General features: G+C 37.9%; 1 long non-coding RNA gene across 1 annotated transcript; it reads left to right on the forward strand.

The window, feature by feature from the left end:
- The first annotated feature begins 58 nt into the window (after positions 1-58).
- On the forward strand, positions 59-19,342 carry LOC116669281. The gene is made up of 4 exons (XR_004326640.1): positions 59-903; positions 9,993-10,063; positions 10,789-10,851; positions 16,245-19,342. It is a non-coding gene; the product is annotated as an uncharacterized LOC116669281 (long non-coding RNA).
- The last annotated feature ends 8,184 nt before the right edge of the window (positions 19,343-27,526 follow it).

Here is a 27,526-nt window from a genome sequence, read left to right on the forward strand (position 1 = left end):
CGCAAAGCGAAGACGGTGCCGGCTCCGTAGCGCTTGCATTCCTCGTTTTCCTAGTCTGGCTGAGGCGCATTTGGGACGAGGTGGAGGTGTGGGGGGAGGCTGTGGTACCGAGAAAGCGGAAAAGAAAGGAGGAAGTGAAAGGAGACGAAGAAAATTAGAAGGGAGAAGAAAGCAAGGGGTCAGAGAGAAGTGTGTTGTCCTGGTTTTTTCGACAGAAAAGATATTACAGGCCCTGACGTAGTGAACCACGCGCGTCCTAGTCATATCTGAATAATAAGTGGTTACAGGAAAAGGAGGTAGGGAGGAGACTTACAGTCCTCGTATCTGGGGATGCAGTGAGTGAAGTTCGACGGGTGTGGCTCTGGCAAACCCGCACATAGCCTGGAGGAGGAACAGGGTCACACACGAGATAACTCAAGAGGCAAAAATTAGTCACACTGCCAAACTGAAAGTTGGAAATCAAGATTATCCAAAACAGTTTGTAATCTGGTTTTCATCTTTGATACTATCTTATTAATATCTTCGAAAATTTAACTTTTAGTACACAATCCATTGTTTCAGAGGTGTGGTATACAGACATTGTAAAACTTTTGACCATTTGAAAAGCCAGATTTACCAAACTTTTAACAACTGTGCTGAAGACGTAGAGCTCTTGGCATCTAAACGTCTGCACTAAGAGACTTGACCAAACTCTTGTCAGCGAACATTCAATTAACTACTAAGTTAAGAAGAAAAAAAGGAATTTTATTGGAGCCAAACTGAAGATTTTAACCTGGGAAGCAGATTCTCAGAAAGCTTCGTTAGAAGACGAAGGCTCAGTCATACGTATTTGAGTCAAAGGATCATACAGCAAAATGACATACTGAAATTTCACATGAAGTTCACCAGAGATACATAGTCCAGGTAAGCCTCTGCAAGGCCATTGAGTCAATATGGACCCCTCCTCCCAACATACACACACAAAGTGGGAAGGAACATATTCTTTTAAGAAGTTACATTGTTAGCGTCAGAATAAAGGGAACAAATTGATCTTTAAGATTGAGCAGGCACTCCCATCTTTGAGAAGTTCTGGTTAAGTGTAATGCAGAGGCACGCTGCACATTAGGGAGGGAGACCCAAACAAACAATTTTATGTTTAATTTTTTTCTTGTGCCTTAAAATACAAATTTTATTTCATTGCTCTGATATGGCTTCTAACAGCTTAAAGCCTTGTCCCTAGGATAATCCCAGTGCCCCTATCCCCACCTCTATAAAATACCTGCCTAGAAGAGCTCAACGCTGCCAGAATTTACTGTTTGTTCCAGGCAAAACCAGGATAGGCAGACAGATCCGAGACCCCTTTCCTGGAGCAGTTTCTTTAGAAAGCTTGCAAATATAAATCCTTTCTCTGCCCTTTGTGATATAAATCTACCACTCAGAACTGTTTCCTTAAGGCCCTGAGAGCCCCTGTCTTTAAAATGCAAATATTCAGGAAGATAACTGTGCTACCTCCACATCCTTGGCAGAGGATAAGGACCTAACCTCAGTGGGTGCCTTTCTTCAGCTTGCACTACTGCCTCCTGTCATAAAGATAGGAGAAGTTTGTTTCTCCTCTGACAGATGTCAATTAACAGACCAGATGGCCTAGTCACATGGTTCACCCACCCACCCCCTTACCACCCCTTAGTGCCTTTCCCTTAGCACACTTCAGCCTTTGAAAAGTTTCCAGTCTTCTCTTTCAGGGAAGTGGATTCAGTTCATAGTGTAGTGTTTATTGAATAAAATATGTCCTTACCACTGTAAGTAATATCCAGCTTTGTTTATCTTTAATAATTTATCCAGTTAGCAAAGTACTATTATTAAAATATGCTTGCCTTTTAAAAAATAAAAGGACTTGGCTTCCTGTAATCTTATAAACTTCACTTTCAATGTTGGTAACAGCTATTAACCTCTGTTTAAACTGGCATTAAAAAACAAAATTCAACTGAGTAAATTTGAAAATAATTGGCTTTATTAAATAATTCATGAACCAGGCAGCATCCTATCTAATAAATAGAAAGGAGCTCTAAGGAGCTGTACAAATGGAAGGTTTTTAAAGTCAGGAAGGAGTGGGACAAGGAAGTGAAAAAGAAAAGAAAGGATTATTTCAGGCACAGTCACCTTTCTTTGGGAAAAAGGGAGGAATTAATCATGCTGATTACTGCACTAATGTTGATCAGGAAATTCCAGACTGATAGGTTTAAAATCACAATTCCAGGAGAGGCTGAAACTGCAATTAAGTATTGAGTTTTGGTTTGTTTATGTGGGACTTAACATAAGTGACTTTGTTTTGAATTTGTTCCTTTTTTAACACTGGAAATGTATTGGGCAGGCTCTATTAAAAAGATTCAGCTCAAATTAGTTCAACTGACAAATTAGTCTTTAGGGAGAAGAAGAGTAAGGCAGTGAGTCACAAAACCTCTGATCAAAGAACGGGAGAAACAGAAAGAAGTTCACATAGGAAGTTCTTCAAGCCCTAGTCTTCCGACTCTACATTCCTTAAAGGAAAGTCGGAGTTGACTTAGTTTAAAGAACTAAGCAAACAACTATGCAAACACATAACTATGCAAACAAAACCAACTCCCTGGCACTGAGACTGCACCACAGTTAGCTCAGACAGCGGGGTCTCCTATGTTCCTCTCTTCAGGGACATGCATTCCGCAGTCTGCAAGACTGTAGTGTGTGTGTGCTGCAGCCCACTTGGGCAGAACTGAAATGCCATCTTGAATATTTACTATTTTATATTACTGGCCAACGACTCACATCCTAAATTAAATGGGTGTCCTCAGGGCTTTTGTTTTCTACTGTATATTTTTATTTAGAAGCCAGATACCAACATTTAAGTGCTTCTTATAATAGTTGGTGAGACAGGCACAAGAGACTGAGAAATAAATATTTTAAACAGGAAAACCGTGTACATAATTACTGAAATTGATAAGTATGCTAAAAACAAGAATGATTAAGAATTCCAACTATCTCCCCCTTTTTCCATTCATTTTGTATATAACAAATGTTAACTGATTACTTACTATTTACCAAGCACTGCCCTAGATGCCAGGAATACAACTGTGAAAGTCAGGGAGGAAAATTTTTTCTTCTACCCTTTTAGGTTTTTTGGTCTAATTTATTAATTAAGACGGATTAACAGGAGAAAAACAAATTCGATTTCATACACACAGGAGCCCACATGTCACACAGACATGAGAGGGTCAAAGACAATCAGGCAATTAAAGCTAATAGGCCATTCTTAGCTAAGGAGAAGAAGGTAGGCATCTGGATCTTCAAAGGGAAGGAAGACAATTCATAGGAAAATGGGAAGAGCACATGTTTGATAAACAGTTTGTCATGCCACATGCAGAGACAATGGGATACAGCAAGGAATTTGAACAAACAGGTCCACTGAACTCCCCCCAGCTCACACTCTTTGTAGTTATCTCTGGTAATACCTCTTTCTGGACCAAGCCCTCTATCTGAATTCTTTTAGGCAGTTAAGGGGGTGGTAAAAAAGCTCTTCCTGAGTCTTTTTATCCTCAGTTGTCTTCACCTCAAAATAATTCATGTGCGAAAGTGGCACATTTAAGGGAGACTCATTCTGAACCCCTTAATGAACAAAATGGACAAGGCCATGCTTTCATGAAGCTTACTTTCTAGAGGAAGGGAATCAACCATAAGTAAGTAAACAACCTGGGGATTACAGTGCAATGAAGGAAATAGACAACTTGCTGTGGAAAAGAATAATTGAAGCAGATATGGCTTCTTTAGATTACAAGAGAGGGGTATCCAAGAAGGCTTTTCTGAGGAGGGTGCATTTTGAAATATACCTAAGACTTGTGAAGTTGCCAGCCACTTGAGAAGTTGGGGAAAGAGCATTCCAGACAGAGAGGACTGTAAGTGCAAAAATCTTTGAGACAGGAAAGAGCTTGGCCATAATCAAGAAAGAGAAATGTCAACGTGCTAAAGCACACTAGTAAGCCAGGGAAATCATGATCTGCAATGAAGCCAGAGAGGTGGGCCAGTATGGTTGACATAGCTCTCTGTATCCCAATATCCATTTACCCACTCTCCCTTCTTCGATGTTATGTAGAAATGTGTCCAGTTAAAAATTTTTTTCACCAAGATCCCTGCAGTTAAAAGGGCCATTTGACCCTTCCTGGAAAATGAGATGAATGTGCAGCCTGCTGTGTAGGTCTTCTGGGAAGGCTATTATTCTCCTGGTGAAAAAAGACTCACTCATTTGGCAGGAATTATTAACTGTTTGCTATTTCCCCTCCCTCCTTTATTCTGCTTGAAAGGAGGACAATTTCTAAAGAAGGAGTAGCCATCCTGATACCATAATAACAAAAACCACACATGAGGATGGCAGAATAGGGAGTAAGAAGGACCCTGAGTCTTTTATGACTTCCTCAAGTAGTAGCACCCATCCTGGATATCTTGCTTCTGGGCTAATGAGAAAAATAAACCCTTATTTGGCTAAGCTACTATGGTTGTGAAAATCTGGACATAAGAGCCAACTCATATAAGGTTTTATAGGCTATGGTAAGGAATTAGGACTTTACCCCAAGTGCAATGGAAAGCCACTAATACTCCACCCAACTTTATTCCTCACGACATAAAGAAGTATGATAAGAGTTGGAACTAGATAAACAGAAACACTAGGGTGGAGGTTGGAGTGGGAAGCCAGGTTACTGGATTCTTAATACCTGACTCCACTACCATCATACCATCTCCACATACCATCTTCTTTCCCATAAAACACTGGATCAGAAGTAGCCTGCTACCCTCTTTTCTCTTCCCTTATGGCAAGGATTTTCTTCGTATTTTCTGTGTTCTTTCAATCAGAAGAAACTTCCCACCCACCAGTTCTGTTTCTTAGTAAATTAATGCATGCTGAAGGAAGTTTTAAAGCCCTTTTTCACTTGACGAAGTCTGGCTTTCAAGGTTAATCCTGCATTAGCGACTCAGAAATCCTATTTGACAGTCACTTCTTTGTTCCATTTCGTATCTATTCTTCCCTCTGAAATAATAAAACCATTATGTCACCATTAGGTGCTGGGGTTTGAATCTAGGACGTTATGCATGCCAAGTACATGTTCTACCACTGAGCTAAACCCCCCACCCTGAGAATTTGACAGGTAGATTTGGTCAAGTCTGGGAAAGCTCCACTTTTAAGAAGTAACACTTGAAATGAGATCTGAGGGAAGAATAGGAGTCAATCAAAAAATGAAGACAAAGAAAAAACCGTATGCAGTCCTGCTGGCAGTGTGTCCTACTGGCAGGGTGTCTGGTACATGTAAGTGATCAGTAAATCAAGATCTCTTTCTCCTCTCCTCTCCCTTCCTTAGGGAATCTACTAGTGTAGTTACAGTGCTATTCAGAGAGATACAGAACTACTACAGTGGGACCCCTTCACAGGTCCCCCTAGAATCTTCCTGAGCAACACAGTATGCAATAGTCCATGGAAAAAAATGTCCTCATGGGTTTCAGTTCATCTGTAGCTGAACAATAAATAAATCTGTGGTATAGCTTGCATCAGCAAGGCAGGAACCAATAATCAAATGTAGTCTATTGTACAAAGAGCCAGGCATGTTCTCAGTGCAATCAGTGTTCCAGGATGGGACTGGACATGATCAAAGATGTTCAAAAAGCCCAACAAACCATCCTCTAACAGAACTTTTATTAATAAGGAGAACTTGTTGACTCTTGGGGTTATTTAATTAAATAAGAAAGTAGTTCAAGGACAATCTTTGCAAATGTTACTATGTGTTACACCAAAGAGATTTCAAAGAATGGTCTTTTGCAGTTGAAAATAAGTATTTTCCAGTTTTTGTAGATATTCTGTTAGAGTTGCTACATGGAATAGACAAAGTTAGCTTATTTAACAGCTAGTTGAAAAACAAGCATTTTGTTTCCACATTTTAAGTTAGTAATTTTGTCCTTTTTAGGAGTTCCATAAGGTTCCATAAATAAGCTTTCATCAATAGTTATAGCTAGAGAAAAAACCTAGGAACAAAGGTTTCCATCAAATCAAGGCTACTGCATACAGCAGCAGTGCTGCGATGAGCAGTATAAGAACATACCTCCATTAAGTGTGAACTCTCATCCCCATCGTTCCACCTTTCATTTCTCCTATTAGAGGATATGTGCTTTCCATTTCATAATTGTTTGAGTAGGGTGTCTTCTATATTGAAGGCAGTATCTTATTTGTTTGTTTTTAAGGGTTAACATTAATTTATTATCAGAGAGGGGGAAATTTCCCTCTCTACCTTTCATGAGCTCTTGTGGCTAGACACAAGACAGATTAAAGAAGGAGAAAAAGAAACAAATTTTAATTCATGTGCATGAAGTTCGCACAGAAATGAGCCTAAGAAGTGGCCAAAGCAAACAGCTTTTATATTTTTTAGACAAAGAAACAAATTTGTGAGTAATTGACAGGAGAAAGAAACTTAGGTTCTGGGTGCCTTATTAGTGAAGAATCCAAAAGGAGTTTGGGCTTGGGGTAGCGAATTAAAGAAGTAACAAGGTTTTTTTTTATAGCTTCTCAGCCCGGGTTCCCTATCTCTGGTGATAAGGGTGGCCTTCTACCTCAAGATATGGCAAGTACAACTTTCATATGAGAGATTTATTTCCTGCTTTCATGGAGACAAAAAGAAGGGTCAGTGTTCTTCTTGCATTGATTGCTTCTTAAGTAACTTTAATTCAAAATAATCAGTATGCCATTGATGTACATTTTGGGATAGCCAGCCCTGGATCCCAACATTATCAAAAAAGACAGATCACTTTCACCTAAAGGTAACAGGGATAGAGAAGAAAAGGTCAACACAAAATACTGGTATGAATGTAAAATGGCACAACTGTTTAGAGTGGGCCCTTAAGCAGTCATGGGTATGCACATAAGAAAGCCGCAGTCCTAAATACAGTAGCATTCCTGAAGGATGTTCCTTCTGGTGCAGAAAAGTGATTTGAATATAGCTGACTATTCCATATTTACCTATAGCTTGCTAAAGGAATTTGCAAACTGCTATCCCTTTGATTCAGACACTTGACCTATATCACTGGGCAAATACTAATTAAAAGAGCAAGTTATAAATTAAAAGAAGCTTGATTTTCTCTGTTGAAGAGAAACCCTGACCCCACCAACCTTTCAGAATCTTTGTGTACTTTTCAAATGTAAATCTCTTTAATGATCAAGTTTCTTACCAGTCTCAACACACATTTCATATTAGTCAAATCTTTGGTAGTCCCGTGATCCCCAACAACTGGAATAGTCATTGAGATTATGTGCAGAGCATTTAAAGCATGTCAGAAAGCTGGAATTCCCTTTGTAGCTTTGTGGTTAAGATTGCCAGGAAATTTAATGGCCAAAGCAGAGCATTAATGTCCAAAGAGGGAATAAGTTAAAAGTGCCATACTAGAAAATGGAAAAATCAAACTCCAGACATTGAGTTTAAGAACTAGGAATATATAAAGAACATGGCAGTGTTCCTAAGGCAGGATGGGGAAACTCTAGGCCACATTCTTCCCCTGAGCCCAAATCAGTCCCATATGGATGTTTTCTACCAATCTGGATAAGGGCCCCAGCATCCTTCCCTCTAGAAGAAATGCCAGGTAAGATTCTCCATTCATGCCAGCAAGTTTTTCTTGTCCTGATTAAAGGTAGGCTGAAGCAGGGACTAGGATTCATTCATTAGGCCCAGGAACCTGGCCATTTGTCCCCCTCCCTTCTCACTCCAGGAGATTTTGTTAGGGGACATGGAATTCACAAGCACCCTCCTGTTTACATATGCTGGCCTTTTGGGGGAAATAGACAAATCACTACTAGTCACTCTGAGGAATACGCCTTCAAGTAATTCATGGGTATATAATTTTTTTTGTCTTATTGTGCTTGCAACACCTTTAAATTTTACCATTAAATACTGAGCATAAGTATGTATTGGTCTTATGTCTGCAGATTTTTGAAATGTAAAGATAAATGAACAAATGGCTTAAAGGATGTGACACAGTAAACACCAATTGTCAAATCTAGGTGGTGATAAAATTCTAGGTAAAGGTTATACTTTGTACCCTCTACCACTAAGAAAGAGAGACAGTTCATCCTGGCCTCTTTGAGCTTTGCAGGTGACATATACATAAGTACAACAGTTGAGAACACCCTTTTGACACATTTATTGGTGACCTCAGAATGTTGCCAGTTTTGAGAGTCGTCAGAATAACAAGTACTCTACGTCAGGTCCAGGCTGTGCTGCAAGCTTTCCTGCTTCTTGGTCCATATGTCCCTGCAGATCCCCTGGGCAGGATTTAGCCGTGGTGGATAAAGAAGCTGTGTATGACTTCACAGAGCAAAACCCGAAGGGCTCTGGAGCAGGGCTGTGCCTTCCATGACAAAGAGCTCCTTGTTGTTTGAAAATCAGCTCCTGGCATGTCACTTGGCCCTTGTAAATACCAAGTACCTGACCATGGACAATCCAGTGACTAGGTGACCCAAGGTGGATGTGTTAACCCTACTCATACCGTTAAAATAGCATTTAATATACTCAAGGCACAACTTTAAAATGATTTTCCAAATTCTGCAGGATTAGTAAATCTTCTTTAGTTTGTTCTTTGTCTCTTCTTATATGTTTGTCCCAAAGAGATATAATTTATGTCCACTGTTCATATTATTCTCAAAGAAATTGGATTCTGTGTTTAGTTTCTCTGGAAGACATAGTTGTGTCGATGAGAGAGGGATATAAATGTGAGCAAGGAAGTGAGCAGAGACCACATCATGCAGAAGTTTCCTGAATAGAGCAAGGAGTTGAGATTGTATTCTAAGTGCAATGTGAAGCCTCCAGTGAATTAATCAGGAGATGACAGGATTTGATCTTCATTTTTAAAATATCACTCTGGCTACTGTAAAGAAGAGTTGAGAAATAGAGTAGTAGGTGAAGAGGGATATGATGAGGCAGCATTTGTTATTAAGATAGGAGATAGAGTGTGTTTGTATGCCAATGAGAATGATTCAGCACAGTGCTGAATATGCCACTGTAGCATAAAATTTTTTTTAATCTGAAGGCGCTTGACAATATGGGCTTTTAAACTCCCTTATCTACTTGGAATCAAGAACCTCCCCAAAACTCAGTTATCATAAATCCTCTCCACAGGAGTGTTTGGAGTTTTCCAACCTGGAAAGATTGTCATAGAGCTTACAACTATCACATCTCCTATCTATTCTCTTAAGGGCCAATTAATCTTTCCTAAAAGTCATTTGTTTTCCCAAAAATGCCCTTCTCTCCCTCCCCTTTGCCTATTAAAATAGTATACCAGCCCCCAATTCTAATCACCTCCTTGAGTCACATTTTTCTGTGAACTCTTATGCATACATGAATAAACATTTCTTTTCTCTTGCCAGTCTCATATTTGTCTGTTTATTTGCAGAACCCCATTCACTAAACATAAGAGAGTAGAAAAAAGGTTTTTCCTCTCCAACAGGTAGAAAATGATTCAATAAGAATGTTACAGAGATGAGCCCTAGGGCTCTGGAGGACTTGCCTTCCAGAACAGAGAACTATTTGCCTTGAAGAGGGAATAATTGCAAAAGTGAAGTTCTTCCAAATGCTGGAAGTGCAGGAAGAGCAGTAGGGGATGGGATCCAGTGCCCAGTGGGGAAGTAGGAGCAGGAACATTTCACTCATAGAAACAGAAGAAGAAGCAGTGAACCTGGTATCAAGTGCAGAGAGTTGATTGATTTGGTAGTTGGACGATGAGGACATTTCTTGGGATTGCTACTATTTTTGTCAACTGAGACAACTTTATCAGTTGACAGTGAGGATAGGAAAGGGAGTAAAAGCAGTTTGAAGAGAGAGGACATGTGACACAGCCTCTTTCAGAGAGTGGGAAAGGAAACATCATAGGAAATTTCATCTCAGTATTTAATACCCATCTGAAGTTTGTGTCCTCAAATTCAGTCTGCACAGTTGAGTTTGTTTATTTGTTTTCAGGAATGCTCGGCTTCTTGGTGGAAGCACAGAAAAGAAGAAAACGTCTTAACAAGGGGTTAAATCTTCATCAGGTGAGTCCAATGGAGGGCATGAGACTCAGGAGGATGATTACAATGAAGGGTCATGGAATCTAAGCTGAGTAAGGAGAGGAGGGAGGAACTGAGTTGGGTAATCAGTGATTGAAAGGGGAAGAGTCAGCTGATTGAAGGACGCCAGTCAAGTAGTTGCTGTAGTAAGAGCATTCAAGTGGGTCAGTTAGCAGGAGAGGGATGGCAGTAAGAATGTGGGAAGCTACAAGCTAAGGTTGGGATGCGTTGTAGTTACTGGGGATATCAAGGCCATAAATACAACCCTGAGAAAGGAAGGTAAGGAGAATTGAGTGAAAGATCTGCCTATCATTTTTCAGCCATATTCTAGCCTCTTCTCTGCACTTTGGTCTCTGATGTATAACTACTTTTACCATTGTACAATTGTGGTAGATTTGACAGTTCTCAGAGAATTTAGTGTCAAGGTTTATGAAAGAGCAATGAATTCTCAAACGTCATCACCAGCAGGTAGATTTATGGCACAGTAAATAGACTTTTAATTCACACAGGAAAAATCATAAGACAATGGGTTCTGGCAGCTTTGTAAAGTTCCACGTAAAATCAAGGGAATAAACCAATTTGTGGCTTGGAACGCTACAGACAATAAAGGTGACAAAAATGGAATAGTGTTGAGTGCTTTTGCTTATGAGGAAGTAAACTCAATTGGGGGAAAGAGGACCTGAATTAAGCAAATTCCCTCTAATTTCTAGGGTTACAAGTCAAGGACAAATAACCCTGCACATTCTTCTATTTAGTCCCTCATCTCTGCACAGGTGAGTATTTTTATGTGAAATGAATCAAGTTATAATAAATACCCACAGTAGCCTGAAGAGGAAAATAAGTTATAGTAAAACAAAGGTGGAGATTATACAAAAGATTCTGAATCTCTTTTTCTTAGTACAAGGTTTACTTGAGTTACTGAATAATAGAAAACAGTAAACAAATTACATGGAAACAGTGTTAAGTTCCAGTGCAGTGTGTAAACATCAATCTCTTTCAAATCCCAGATTAAAAATTGAATAGTTTTGAGACAGGAGGAAAGGCGGCATGGCACAACCTTTAAAAGAATGACATAGCAATTGAGGATAGGACATAAACTGGTAAGAACCAACTTGGCCCAAGATGGCAGAAGATTCAACTTCCAGGGTAACTTGAGCTTCATTATAGGCTCATTGTAATACATCAGCATGCTAAATGATAAACCCACAGGTTCCATGACAGTTCCCAAGCTAACCAAAATAGGCCAAAAAGTGGGTGGGGGCCCAATTCCTGGAAATGCCCTTCTCCCCCAAAACAGTTGAAATAATCCTCCTACTCATTAACATATGAAATTATACAGCCCATAAAAACTAACCACCCCATGTTCTGGCACCAGCTCTCTTGCCTTCTGAGACCGTTTGCACTCTGTATCTCCCTGAGTAAATCTACTTTCATTTTACCATGACTCACTTTTGTATTCTTTCCTGCATAAGACAGGAACCTGTTTTCCGACAACAGTTTGAACATTACATGTACTGAATTTCTTAGATAAGATCAGGTTCAAATTCTAGTCTCACTTATGAGGCAGGAAAAAGCTTCACAGACCTAGACCTACTAGTTTAACATATAACCGATTTAACATCTTTATAATTCCATTCTTATACTTTCCCCAGAGCACATACTTTGATGATTTCATTATAGAATGTTTTCTTACTGGTCATTGGATTTATAGATGATAGTTTTCTAAAACTTTCCACTACTGTGGCTGAATTATACTTAGTAATGATTAACTTTTGTACCTATTTGACCCTCTTTTCTTTGAGTCAATCAATGCAGTCTTATCACCTTTAAAACACAGGCACTGAATTAGGTTTACTATTCTAGGTACATGTAAATGTATTATATTTTTAAAGAATTTAGGTAATTTTGGTTATCTTTCAAGATATTGCTAAAATGTTATTCATTGCCCCATTACTAAGAAATACATTTTAATGTCATTCTTTAATAATTTACACTATAAAAAAAATTACAATGAAAAAGCTGAAGACTAAAAGAAAGACATGATCCCTCAGCTTTAGGTGTGATTAGAAAATAAGGAGATGAGTTTTAAACAAACCTACCAGAAAGTATATGCTTCTTTTAAACAGTTTCCCCGGAAGGAGACACACTGTATACATTAGAGTTATTTTGTTATTTGAGCATACCACAAATAAGGAAACTTCTGAGACCCTGTGGCTTGGATACGTGATTCTCGATTGAGGGTTAAAATGGACCAGAGGGCGAAACAGAGGCCTTGCTAAGGAGGGATGGCCAGGATCTTTACAACAATGTGTAATTTGGGGGGGGGGACATATTAAACATTAATATTAATAATATTAATTATTTATTAATTATCAAAGATATATTTAAACATTAATAAATTAGAATTTTTCGTTCAGTTATTTCAAAATAACATTAAAGGAAAGCATAAAGTTAACAAATTATTTTTTAAGTCAAAATAACCCCAAGCTAAAAAAAAAAAGCTTAGAAACAAATATCCAGTTATTCGTCCTAGGCATAATGGCCAATAAGTGCAGGGTCAGAAAACACAGATCAGTCTGCCTTTAAACACTGTATGTATTTCACTCAAACATGCCAGGCACATCCCACCTCAGGGCCTTTGCACTTACAGATATGTATTAGCTTGCAGTGTAAAATGTATTTCTTTCTGTGGATCCTGATATGAAGTACTTTAAAGACACTACACTACATCAAGCTGCTTCCATTTCTCCACTTTCTCTTACCTGAGGCCTCTTAAATTCAGGAACAGAAGTAAGTTTATTATATTTCTATATAATGAAATTAACCTTTTGATAAACTAGTAGTAGTTTTTTAAGCCTGATGACTTTGTCTTTCCATTTTCTTTTCTAGTTTATATATTATTGTGGCTTTATTTGGCATATCATGCATTTTAGAGTTTATGTAAAAATATGAAAGAAAAATAAGTTGTCAGTGATATTTTCTTTGCAGCCTTTAAGAAGAAGATAAAGAGTTTTAGATATACTGAGCATGTGATTGTGAGAGAACTTAAGGTATAAATGTATAACAGGAAATTGGATAAAAGGTATAAAGGTTAGTAGATAGAGCAAGGCCAGAGCAGTACATCTATGAGTCACTCTGCTATAGACTAAATGTTTGTGTGCTCCCCAAATTCTTATGTTGAAACCCAATTCCCAGTGTGATGGTATTTGGAGGTGGGGCCTTTGGGAGCTGATTAGATCTTGAGACCAGAGCCCTCATGAATGGGATTAGTGCCCTTATAAAAGAGACCCCAGAGAGATCCTTCTGCTCTGTAAGGACACAGCAAAAATATGGCTGTCTATGAACCAGGAAGTGGACTTTCACCAGATACTGCATCTGTTGGCTCCTTAATCTTGGACTTCCCAGCTTCCAAAACTGTGAGAAATAAATGTCTATAACAATAGACACCTAGTCTATAGTATTTTTGTTATAGCAGCCTTAATGAACTAAGACAGAGAATTGGTTCTGGGAGTGAGATACTGCTATAACACATACCCAAAAATGTGGGAAATGGCTTTGGAGCTGAGTAGAAGCTGAAAGGATTTTGAGGTGCATGCTATAAAAAGCCTATATTACCATGAATGAATCATTAAATGTAATTCTGGTAAGGGTCCAGAAAGTAAAGAGGAACACTATAGAGAAAGCTTCAATATTCTTAAGAATACCCAAGTAATCCTGACCAGATGTTGGTAGAAGTATGGATGCTAAAGGCCATTCTGATGAGAGCTCACATGGAAATAAAGAACATATTCTTGGAAACAGGAGGAAAGACAGTTCTTGTTATAAAGTAGCAAAGAGCTTGGCTGAATTGTGTTCATGTTCTAATGTTTCGTGGAAAGTAGAATTTGCAAGCAAAGAAACTGGATATTTAGCTGAAGCTATTTCTAAGCAAAGTGTTGAAGGAACAACTTGGTTCTTCGTGACCACTTTAGTACAATGAGAAAAGTTTTCACATAATGAGATATAGGGAAGTCATTCTGGCTTACACGTAAGTTAACCTGAATTTTATGCTAACTAAAATAGCCTGTTTATGGCCTATCGAATATACACTGTACATCTGCTTTAATTATTAAAGAAAAGAACATATTGACCAGAAATAAAGAATATCCATGTTAAAAATAAAGATTAATGCCTCCCTTCCTGGGATGCCAATGTTGCCAAAAGCAAGCTAGTGTGCCTGCTGCACAAATGAGGCCAAATGAACCAAAACGTCAGTTTGGAGCAGAGAAAGGTTTATTGCAGGGCCAAGCAAGATGGCTCATGCTCAAAAAATCCAACTCCCCAATGGTTTTGGGGGGAAAGTTTTTATAGGCAAAGTCTGGGGTGAGGGCTGCAGGGTGTGTGACTTTCTTCTGATTCATTGGTGGTAAGGTAACAGGTTGGTGTTCCAGGAATCTTGTGCTCAGCCTGAAGTTGCCATCCTCCACCTGGGTGGGGGCCTTAGTTCCAGTAGAAGAACTCAGAGATAGGCATCAGATTGTTATGTAAATCCCTTGAGGAGGAACCAGGACCCTGCCCCATTGCTGCACTATTGTTTCTTGACTGCTCCTCATTTGTTTCTGCATTTTCTTACTTTCCTGATTAGCAACTGTTTGAATGGAACTCTGGAGAGGTCTAAGAGGCTGAAGCCTTTTTCCTCCAAATTAGAAATGGACAACACAGACTTTTGTACCCAGGAGGGCCCCACAGGGTCCTGCTCAGTTTCACCAATGCTGGTACTTCTTCAATAATAATACTTCCTTCCCAGGTGCAAAGGCCATACTGACTCACTGTATACATGCTGATGTGTTTTTTTGAAACCTTGGAAGAATGTATTCCCGACTCGTTTGATTTTCTTTGTTCTGAAAAAATATAAAACTGTGCTGTAAAACATGCTTCTTTGAAGCAGTTCCTCATAGTTGTCTGAAAGGCTGTCCTCAAGGCTACAGTTATCAATTTGGCTCAGTTTTCTATTATAGCTTATTACATTACAACTTATTTCTTGATTATTTTCATCAACAAGTAAAATGGAAAAAGAGAGAAATGATTTACATGTGGAATTGCTTATCAAAAAGGAAGCAAAACATTAAGATTTGGAAAATTCTCAGCCTATCTATATTTTAAAAAATGAGAAAGCAAGGTTAGGAAAGAACCCTAAGTGTATGCCTGAGAGATTGTTTGCTAAGAAGATCAGTTTGGATCAGCCATCTCACTAGCAGCTATTCTCCAAGACAACAGAAGAATGACCTTGAGGGCAACTCAGAGATAATTAGGGCTGCCCCAACCCTCAGAGGCCCAGAGCACAAAGGCTCTGGAGGCAGAGAAGTTCCAGAAGAGGGGCCTCTTGCACCTACAGACACTGGGAGTGCCTTGCCCAGCCCTGCCTTGCACTTCAGGTTCCATTCCCTGTACTTTGATTCCACGTACCTTGGCCACTCCAGATATGGCTCCAGTTGACCTCCCTGCTGTGCAGGACAGGGTGGCTGCCCCTCCAAAGAGCACAAGTATCTTTGGCAGCATCAGGGCAGCACTGTCTCTATCTGCACACAAAATATAAAGGCCCCGGAGAATGACCACCTACACCTAGATTTCAAAGGACAGGGCCACCACAGGTAATCCCCATTAGGGCAATGTCAGTGGAGCCCAGGTAGGGTGCTCCGTTGACTGCAGGCCTGCAGAGCCACCTGCCCCTGAGCTCAACTTGGAATGAGGTACAGGCAAGACTGCAGCCCCAGTTGTCATGGGATTCAGCAGGCCAATACATGGGTAGTAAAAGAACTTACCAAACACAAAGGATGAAAATAGAAAAGGAGTATATTAGGTATACTGTCATAGACAAGTGGGCCACACAGACAAGAGGTGCCTGTGTGTGCTTCAAGTGTCAGTTGCTGAGGTCTTTATAAGGGAGGGTTACATCAGGTACCAAGGGGTCACAGGATGTGTGATCAGTTCTTGCACAAGTGTCTAATGGGTTGATAAGGAAGGGACGGGGTTGTAAAAGGGTAAGACTGCATGACTCTGGTATGGGGCTGTGACTGGTTCTGGTGGTCAGGCTTCTGGGCGTTGTATAGGTGATCATTATCTGGATAGTTAGTTCAGCTATGGCAGGAATGTACTAGCAAATGAATGTTTATTGTTACTTTTAAAGGGCAGCAGCCAGACACCTGAGGGACCTTGGAGTTGAGGGGGCTTGGAGTAGGAACCTGCCAGCTGCCTGTGGACCCCACACCAGTGGGCTTGGAAGACAGAGCATCCAGCCAAAGACTATTCTTGAACCTTAGGGCTTAATGTTTTAATGTTTGATTCATTAGGTTTTGGACTTACCTGGGACCTGTTCTTTCTTCTTTTCTATTTCTCCCTTTTGGAATGGGAATGTCTATCCTATGCTTGTCCCACCATTGTATTCTAGAAGTTCATAGCATATTAGCTTCACAGACTCACAGCTGGAGAGCAATTTTCCTCAGGCTGAATCATACCTTGAGTCTCACCCATATCTGATTTAGATGATATATAAATGAGTCTTTGGATTTTAGACTTTAGAGTTCATGCTGAAATGAGTTAAGACTTTTAGGGCTCTTGGGATGTGATGAAGGTGTTTTGCATGTGAGAAGGACATGAATTTTCAAGGGCCAGAAGTGGAATGCTATAGGCTGAATATGTCTTCTGAAAATTCATATGTTGAAATCCTAACCCTCAAGGTGATGGTATATAGAGAGGAGGTGATTAAGTCCTGAGAGGGGAGCCCTCATGAATGGCATCCTTGTAAAAGAGGTCCTAGAGCGCTCCCTTACCCCTTCTGCCATGTGAGGATACAAAAGAACAAGGCCATTTATAATCCAGCAAGCAAGACCTCTTCCAACACAGAGTCTGCTGATGTCTTGGTCTTAGACTTACCAGCCTCCAGAATTGTGAAAAATAAATTTCTATTGTTTATAAGCTACCCAGTCTATGGTATTCTAGTATAGCAACCTAAAAGGGCTAGCACACTCACAGAAAGCTAGAAAATGAAGTTATGGGCTTAGGTAAAATGTCTAGAGAAGACAGTGCTTGACACATTCTTCAGACTTCATATTCAATATCACATCCTCTGGGCACCCTAAATAAAGGAGGTATCCCTCCCATATTTCTATTATTCTCTGTCAAAGCACCCCTTTGATGCTTTCATAGAATTTTTATAAATTTATAATTATATATTCATATGGCTTATTACTTCATTTTCTACCTTCCTCACTAGGGTGTAGAGATTCACAAGGACAGATAGTAAATGGCTTTATTCAAAATTATAACAATAATAATGATAGAAGACTCATAAGTGTTCTGTGTATATTAATAGATCTCTCCTCACAGCAATTCTAAAAGTTAAATTTTATTCTTATCAGTACTTTATAGTTGAAGGAAATAAGGTACAGAGAGGTTGAGAAACTTGTCCAAGGTCACAAAACTAGGAACAATGGAGCCAAGATTCAAATTTTGGAAATTTGGCTCCAAAATCAGTGCTCTTAACTTCTGTTGTCATGTCACACTGCCCCTCTAAACTGGGACCTATCGTAATCATTGCCAGAAGGGGAGGTGTGTAATAATGTGCTACAGGAATGGATGAAGGATTCAACCATGTTATCCTACTATTTAAAATGTATCAATAGTCCTCATCTCTACTTGGGTAATATCATATTCTAGTCTATAGCATAGAAAGTACTGCAAGACTTGGCCTCAATCTACCTCTTCAGTCTCATCTCCCATTTCTTCCCCTTAGAATCTTACACAGTTCTCAGAGTATTCCATGTCATACCATCTTGTACTTGTGTACCCTGTGCCATCAGCTGTGAATGCTGTCCCTTCTCTTCCTATATATTAGTGTTGTGAACTCCTACTTCAGTTTGCCTGTGAAGCATTCACCAACCTGCATAGGGAGCGATGACTATTCCTTTCTTTGAGCCTCCATTGACCCTAGTCTTTATCTGTCATAATAATTTTCACAGTGTTCAGCATTCAACATTTTGCATGTGTGTTTCACCCATTGCATTGTTTGCTTCTTCCAAATATTAATGTTTCTACATTTGCCGCTTTGCACAGCTAGTGGCACAGAATCTCAATAAATGTTTGCTGAATTGAACTAAAATGGAAGCAAAAGAGGATTCCATGAAGGAGTTAGAAATGAAGAAGGAAGTCTTTAGACAAAGAATTACGGGCCTAACACAGAGAATATGCCCAAAAATATCAGTCATGTTGGTTTGAAATAGCCTAGTACATTATCCAAAAGGAAAGAAATAAAACATTTGGATAAAAAAAATTTTCGCTAATAGTGTCAATAGATTCATGGGCAGTACAATAAATGAGAATTAGCTTCCTTTTTTGTTTGTTTATTTGTTTGTTTGTTTGTTTTTGAGAAAATAAAGAACTTTATTGCAAGGTTGACCAGCAAGGAGACAGGAGGAAAAGCTCTCAAATCTGTCTCCTCAATCCAGAGTTGGGGTAAAATTTAAGGAGTTGGGGAATTTCAAACCCAGAGGCTGATTGGCTAGTCTTGAATCAGTCCATATAAGCTACTCGTGATACTGGAAGCCAGATTTTCCTTATTGAAGGGCTTCTTGCTCAGCTTCATGAAAAGGTCCAGTGGCAACATCTGACAAAATCTAACACCTCTTTACAAAAAAAAATCCAACAAACTAGGAATAGAAGGGAAGTTCCTCAACTTTATAAAGAGCATCTATGAAAAACCCACAGCTAACATCATTCTTATTGATAAAAGACTGAATATTTTCCCCCCTAAGATCAGAAATAAGACATCTCTGTTCTTGTTCTTCACTCATCACTTCTAGTCACCTCTAGTCAACATTGTATTGGACAGGTTCTCTCCAGGGAAATTAAGCAAGAAAAAGAAAAAAAAAAAAAGGCAACCAGTTGGGAAAGGAAGAAGTATAAGTATTTTTACTTGCAAATGACATGGTCTTATATATAGAAAATCCTAATAAATCCACTAAACATCTGTGAGAATGAGTTAACAAGTTCAGCAAGGTTGGAGGATACGAGGTCAATGTACAAAAATCAATTCTATTTCAATACACCATCAATAGTGATCTGAAAATAAAATTTAGAAAATAATTCCATTTGTGATATCATCAAAAAGAATAAAATAATCAGGAATAAATTTAATAAAAGAAGTGCAAGACTTATACTCCGAAAACTAAAACATGGCTGAAAAAATTAGATAAGATCTAAATAAATGGAAAGCTATTTCATGCATCAGAAGACTTAATATCATTAAGATGACAATACTCTCAAATTGATCTACAGATTCAACACAATCCCTATTTTAAATTCCAGTTGCCTTTTTTCTAGAAATAGAAAAGTAAATGCAAAAATTCATATGGAAATGCAAGTGACCCAGAATAACCAAAAAATTTTGAAAAAGAACAAAGTTAGAAGACTCACTCACACTTGTTGATTTCAAGACTAACTATAAACCTACAGTAATAATTACAGTGTGGTACTGACATCAGAATAGATATATAGAATAGATCGGTTGAATAGAATTGGGAGTCCAAATATAAACCTATACATGTATGGTCAATAAGTTTTGACAAGGTTATAATGACAATTCAATGACAAAAGTATAGTCTTTTCAACAAATGATGCTGGAACTGGATATCCACATATAAAAGAATGAATTTGGACCCCTACCTCATAACACATAAAAATTAATTCAGAATGGATCAACAAGATAAATGTAAGAGCTATAACCATATAACTGTTAGAAGAAAACACAAGCATAAATCTTTGTGCCTGTGTTGGAATAGGCAACTATTTTTAGATTTAACACAAAAAGCAGAAACATCAAAATAAAAAAAAAATACTTCACCAAAATTAAAAACTTTTATTCATCAAAGGACACTATCAAGCAAATGAAAAGACAACTGGGAGAAAATATTTACAAATCATATATTGGATAAAGGTCTAATATTCAGAATATATAAAAACCCTGACAGCTCAACAACTAAAAGACAAGTAACCCAGTTTTAAAATGGACAACGGACTTGAATCAACATTTCTCAAAGAAAATATGCAAATAGCCAACAAGCACATGAAGATATGCTCAACATCATTAGTTATGAGGGAAATGCAAATCAAAACCACAATGAGTTACCACATCACACCTACTAGGATGAATTTTTTAATGGAAAATAAGTATTGGTGAGGATGTGGAGAAATTAGAATCCCCATATGTTGCTGTTGGGGATGTAGAAATAGAGCAGCCATTACAGAAAACAGTTTGGAAGTTCCTCAAAAAGTTAAACATAGAGTTATCTTATGACCCACAATTCCACTCTTAGATATATACTAAAGTGAATCAAAACACACCTTTGCACAAAAAGTTGTACACAGATGTTCATAACAGCATTATTCTTTATAGCCAAAAAGTGGAAACAACCGAAATTTCTATTAACTGATGACTAGATAAACCATATGTGACATATCCATACAATGAACTATTATTTGGTAATAAAAAGAAATGAGGTATTGATACATGCCACCATGCATGAAACTTGAAAACATTATGCTAAGATGCCAGTTACAAAAGACCATATATTGTATAATTCCACTCATATGAAATGTGCAGAATAGGTAAACCTATAGAGACAGAAAAGTAGTTGAATGGTTGTCTAAGGCTGGGGGAGAGGGGTGGGAGGGGTTGGGGAATGATTGCTAAGGGGTGCAAGATTTCTTTGGGGGTTGATGAAAATGTTCTAAAATTGATAGTCATGGCTGTACAACTCTGAAAATGTACTAAAAATGATTGAGTTGTATACTTTACATGGGTGAAATTTATGGTATGTGAATTATATCTCAATAAAGCTGTTAATTTTTTAAAAGTCATGGGTATTAATCCCAGCCCCAAAACTTGTCAGCATCACCTTGGCAAGTTGTTTAACCTCCCTGAAACTGTCTTCCTTTGTAAATTGTTAAGTTTTATTTTCCTTCTCATTTATTCAATATTTATACATAAGATCCCTCTCAAAAGAGAACTAAAAAGTCAAAGATATATGATAAGCTACACCTTCAACCTAAAACTCTTATTGGTAAATGATCATGTGGTTCCTGTCAAATTCTGAAGTATTTGAGTTAATTCAAATTTGACTACAGCAGTGGCTTTCAAAATTTTTTGCCTGAGACTCTTGGTCACATTTGCACAGCTTACCGTGTACCACGCCGTATTCTGAGCATTTAATAAATATTATTTAATCTTCACAATAATCACAGTAAGATAGCTGCTATTATCTGTTTTGTTTTGTTTGTTTGTTTGTTTGTTTGTTTGTTTACAAATGAGAACATTGAAACCAAATAATTGTATCACGTTCCCAAGGTCATAGATAATAAGTAAGTAGTTGAGCCAGGATTCAACTTCGGACAATCTGGCTCCAGAGTCTAGTGTCTTAACACTTTGCTCCGTTGCCTCTCAAGTATCCAGAACAGGTACACCCACCACACACACACACATACATACCCCTCCACCCCATCCACCTACCTACAGAGAACTGAAGTAAAAGTTTCACCAGAATACGTACCCAGAGGAATACCCTGTGGTATTTTCTATAAATATTCTTTATATAATATTTTGAATGAGTTTAGCAGTCTTAAGCAAAACAGAACTCACTATTTGAAAATGAAGATTCTTCTAACGTGGACAGACAATTCTTTCTTTTCCTAGTTGGATTTCGGAGCAGGATTGAAATGCCCTGCCCCAGTAGCTGCTTAGAGAGCCCCACCCACCCTTAGGACATAACTCAAATCCAGCCTTCTAGTAAGACATGCCTAACACTGAAATCAATCTTTCTCTCCCCTATACCCCCACGGCAAGTTTTTGTTTCAGTTTCTATTAAAATATTTGCTTTATTGTTTTCCCGAGGGTAACTTACTGGTCTGCCCTCTCTTAGATTGCAGGTTCCTAAGAGATGTCTTTTCCTCTACTTCATATCCCTCATCGGGCCTTGCACATAGAATGCGTAGTAACATTTTTTGAACTGAATTAAATAAAATTGATAGTAATCCCTTAATAGCATTATATTAGGAAAAATAAAGACACTAAAAGAGTATCTTGAGGGAATAAAAAGAAGGAAGAATTCCTTTCAAGCTTTCCACAGTAAAATAAAATAATTTCTTTGATTCCTTTGGGGGATAGCCCATTTCCTCTTTTATAGCTAAGTTTTAATTTTTATGTTTAAATTAGAAAGTAATGTGAAAATTAAGTTAAAGTTTAAAAACTATATAAAATTCTTTGTTTTTCAATAAAAGAATTACCAATTTAATTACGTAAGATTTCTAAATGAATAATTTAATAAATAAACCAATTTAATTACCTAAGATTTCTAAATGAACCTTCACCCACTTTCAAGTAGGGTAGTTTGTACATTTTGATGTTGCAGTACAGTTTGTAATAAGGAACTTTGCTTTATTTACCATAGCTTGCAAAATAAGGAAATGTGGTATAAAGCATATTATTAGAGAAAATTAACTATGGAAAGATTAATTGAGTCTTTGTTCAATTCTAAATAGAAAAAATGAGGACATTTGAATTCAGTTTCCTTAAATAATTAAAAAATGTTCCAAGAAAAACTAGGGATATTAGCACAGAATAACTTTCTCAGCACAACTTTATGCAGTGTTTGCCACCTTCAGATTTTCCTTGTAGGTGAGTGCCTAAAGCCATTCAATTATTTTTTCCCAGAGTTTACATAGCATTTACAATGCACCATTGTTCTAAACACTTTATAAATGCTAACTCTTTTATCCACTTGACAATCCTATAACATAGCTTCTAATACTTTATAGATTAAAAAAACTGAGGCAGATTAAAAGACTTGTCCAAATTCATACAACTAGAGAGTGACAGAGCTGGAATTCCAACCTAACTTCAGAGTTTTTGCTCTAACACTATGCTGCCTCAGACTTCATAAAGGCCAATGATAAGTAGATTTGAGATGACAGCAATTCTTCTGGTCCAGTCTGTCCCCATCAGTCAAGTAAGCAGCATGATGCTGAGGAAGGCTAATAGTCACAAGAATGTAAATGCTATTTATTGAGTTTCAGCTTTCAGAATCAACCAATAGACCAAGCACAGAAAATGTTACAGTTACAAAACGGAAAATAAATGTTATCAATCCTGACAATGTGAAAGTAACTGTACAGATAATAGAAGCTGAGAAGTAGAAATGGACAGCTGAGAAAAAGAACAGGGCATAACTTTGTCTTACAAAATGGGAAGCCAAAAGTTTCAGCATATTTTGGCATTCCAATTGCTGGAATAAGACATTAAAAAAAAAGTGTAAGTTTTAAATATAACCAAATAAAAATAGTAAAGCTAATGACATATTTATATTGGGAATATATGTGGGAAGAAGGGAGTTAGGCAAGGAATAAGAGAGCTGCATCCTCAGCTGTTATAGGAGAAATCGATTAATAATGTCTACTATTGATAAAAATCAAGAAATGGTAGTATGAGCCTTTATTAGAGGCATGGAAGTCAGCTTTGCAAGAGACAGCTAAATGGATTAACAGTAGTTGATCTGAGGAGTTAAACAGGGTAGGACTAAGAACTGTGCCTTTTTGTTATCTGCCCTGTTGAGCCATTTTAATCCAGATGTAGTCATTACTTTGAGTTCATAGATTCAGTATTCTGAAGAGAAAAAAAATTTGTAGTTGGATAAACTAATATCTAACTTTCTCCAGCTCTAAAACTCAGAATTCAGAGTCAAGTGTGAAGGCTTCTATCCCAGAATGATACGAAAACTATTGGAAGTATCTCTTTAGCACAGTCTGGCCATCATTTCTGGATATGCTGCCTCAGTATTCCTCCGAATAACAGGAAATTTTCTTCACTGACCTGTGTAATTACTAAGATTGATAGCCTTTTGTTCTGAATCCACTAGGATTCTACAGAGCCAGCCTTGCAAACATAGACCTCTCACTCATGACTGGTTAAGATATAATTTATAACAGCTACCATTCATTGTGTATATTTGTATGTAAGATGTCATGCTCTGTGCTTTTTAAATATTTCATTCACTCAACCAAGTTACAATTATATCCATTTTATAAATGAGGTAATTAAGATCTCAGGAAAGGGTAAGTAATTAACCAGGTATCATAGCTAATAAAAAAACTTGGAATTTGAACTCACTGGGGTTTTTTTAAAATAAAAAAAATTTTTCTTTTGGAGGTGAGGTAATTAGGTATTTATTTTTGATGGAGGTACTGGGGATTGAACTCAGGACCTTATGCATGCTAGACACACACTCTACTGCTGAGCTACATCCTCCCTCCCCACCAAACTCACTGGTTTAATAGCTGCACTCTATTGCCTATGTTGGGGCTAAGGGCAGACTATTCCAAAATATGCCACAAAGGCATATTGATCATTTTGAATTAAAGTTACTTGAGAAACAGCTGGTGTAAGAAGATGCTCCTCTCTGTCCCCTTGAAAGCAGGAAATAAATCTTCCATATGAAAGTTACCCTCCCTGCATCAGGAGAATAGGAAACAGCATCATCACCAAAGTGAGAGAACTTAGGGCTGAGAAAGCCATATAAGCAAACCTTGTTCCTTCTTCATTACCCCAAGCCCAAACTCTGTTTAGATTCTCCACTAAGTAAACTCCCAAACCTGTTTCCTTGTCATAATTCCTCATAAATTTATTTCTTTGTCTAAAAAGTATAAACGATGCCTGTTTGGTCACTTCTTGGATTCTATTTTTATGAGACCTCTGTGTGCACGAATTAAATTTAGGGTTTTTTTCCTCCTGTTAATCCATCTTGTGTCAATTTAATTACTAGACAAATCAAAAGAACTCAAGAAGTATGGGGGGGGGGGCGTCCTCTTCCCAGATACTTACCAACTAGGCATTTAAGTTACCTAACAGGTATGAGAGGGAGCTGTTTTGAATGCCTTTGGAGTTGAGTGTTGAGCGGTAGGAAGTGTTATGAATAGTAAAAGTTTTGATCCTTTTGAATTTTCAAAGAGACTTATAAGTGGTTTATCCTTTCTTCTTTGCCCTAAGAAAGAAGGCAATCTAGCATTGTGATAATGGCCTAGGTTTAAGTTCAACTCTACTACTAATCCTATGATCTCAGGTGATTTGCTTATTTCTCTTAATCCTTTATTTCCTCATTCATGTGATAGACACTCCAATGAACCTACCGCTTAAGGTTATTGAGAGGACTTAGTGTAACATCTGGCCATATAAGTACTCAAAACACCATTGAAAAGAACCCCTTATCCTTATCTTTTTTATGCCATTTCAACAGCTGGGAAGTGTTAAAAGGTAAATTGAGATAGATTAAAAATTTTAAGATTTTTTTTTTTAGCAAAAATTGATCTGAATGTAGCAGCATCCAATCTAGCAGATAGAAAGGAGCTCTGAGTAGCTACACAAAATGAGAGACTTTTCTAGGCAGAAAGGAGTGGAACAAGACAAAAAAAAAAAAAAGGAGGGGTTGATTATTGCAAAGTTATTTTCCTTTAGGGGTGGCAGGCAGGTTACCTAACTAGTGCTGCTCAGATGATTCCTGATTGACTGATTTAAGATTCCATTTCTGGGAGAGCCGGAAGTCTTGGTCTCATGACCTGAGGTTTAGCATAAGTGACTCCATTTTGGGCCTGTTGTCTCATTTTTAACAGAGGGCAGCATGAAATTAAGATGCCCTATATATAAAACATTTTAAACTCTCCCACTGAAAGGTGTTTTTGAAAACCACAAATATATAAAATCACATACTTTACCACTGTATCAGGTAAGTAGCTAATCATCACTCATAAACCATTCAAGTTATAATTATATTAGTGCTAATTATAACTTACATAGAATTGAATAATTGATAAACTAATGTTTTTTATGTTGATTTGTTTGAATGTCACAAGAATCCTGTAGGATAGTATTAGTAACATGCCAATTCAAATTGGGAAACATACTCAGGAAGGTGAAGCTATGGACACTACGAGATCCAGGTGTAAATGCTTTCAAACACTGGATTCTTTCCCTATACCAATGGAACCTTGGTCAACATAGTGAGTCAAAACTATTCAGTTTTTTTAGTAGAATTTTTAAAATAAAAAACAGCAGAGTCAAAACCTCAATATATGTGAAAGTCAACATAGATGAAAGCAAACATACACACATACACTATGTCACCATGTAAAATGTGATTTCTTCCAGTAGATATTGGGCAAAATGTTTGGCAACACTGACCCTGTGTCTAGCTCCACCTATGCTTTTACTTGCTGTGTCAACTTTAAAAAGTCAATCTGTTTTATTTGTTAATAAAATAGGAAGACAAATAGGGTTTTTTTCCCTACTTCCTAGCAAGCTTTTTGAAAATCAAATGAGATTATGTATGTGGAAAAAACTCTGGAAACTGTAAACTTTCTATACAGATGTTTGGACTGTTATAAACTTGGGTTTGGGAGCTATAAGAAAAAAATTGCAGATGATGTTCAGAATTTTCAGGAACTCCATGGTGGAGTTCTACATTGCAGAACTATCACTGTCACTTCATCCCCTATAACAGTGTAGGGCTGTTTAAGTAAGAGGGAAAAGTGAGCATGAATTATTTGTGAACTTCAATTTTTTTGTCATCTTCCTGCCTCTTAAATATAAAAGGTGAACATTAGTGACCCATGTCAACTGAAGTAAAATTACACAATGTGAGAGTTGTGGACTAAGTTTTATTTGGGGCAAAATGAGGACTATAGCCTGGGAGACAGTGTTCCAGAAAGTTCTGAGAAGCTGTTCCAAAGAGGCAGGGGGAAAACTCAGTATTATATATGATTTCAGTGAAGGGGGTACATGCAATCAAGCACATAGGCAGAGGCTTGCTGCTAGTTATGAGGAGCAGATGTCACCGTTAATGATTTTAGTGCTTTTCTAGATATGAGGAGATGCAAGAATTGGGGTCATAAAATCTTCTAAAAAGATCTAACTGTCTGAAAGCATGTTCAGCCAGTTTTCCCAAAGCACAGTGTGTCTCATTCCTGACCTCCATCGTGAACTCCTTTCACGGTGTGTTGGAGGTCAGTGGCTGCAGCAGCTCATGATTTAATCTAAGCAGAGTTAGATGGCAAGAGCCAATGTGATCCAGTCCTTGTAGAGGCAGATGGCAAGTGCCAACTTTGAGTTAGCAGGGCTCCCTCATGGTCATAAATTCAACCATAGTTTGGGAGGCATTTCATTACCATTTTGTCCCATGGTGCTAGGAATTCTTATTCCTACAGCAGGCGAGGATCTCATTGACAGGCCACTTAAGTGCTATTATGGGACTAGGCCTTATTAACAGTGACAAAAAGTCTCTGGACCACCTGTCTTACTAATCTGTTATGGTCCAGGAAAATATTCCCTCTTGTTGCTTCTTCCCATATCTAAAGTTGCACTATAACAATCAT

This window comes from Camelus ferus, chromosome 2 (assembly GCF_009834535.1).
Source record: "Camelus ferus isolate YT-003-E chromosome 2, BCGSAC_Cfer_1.0, whole genome shotgun sequence".
Lineage (NCBI taxonomy): Eukaryota > Metazoa > Chordata > Mammalia > Artiodactyla > Camelidae > Camelus > Camelus ferus.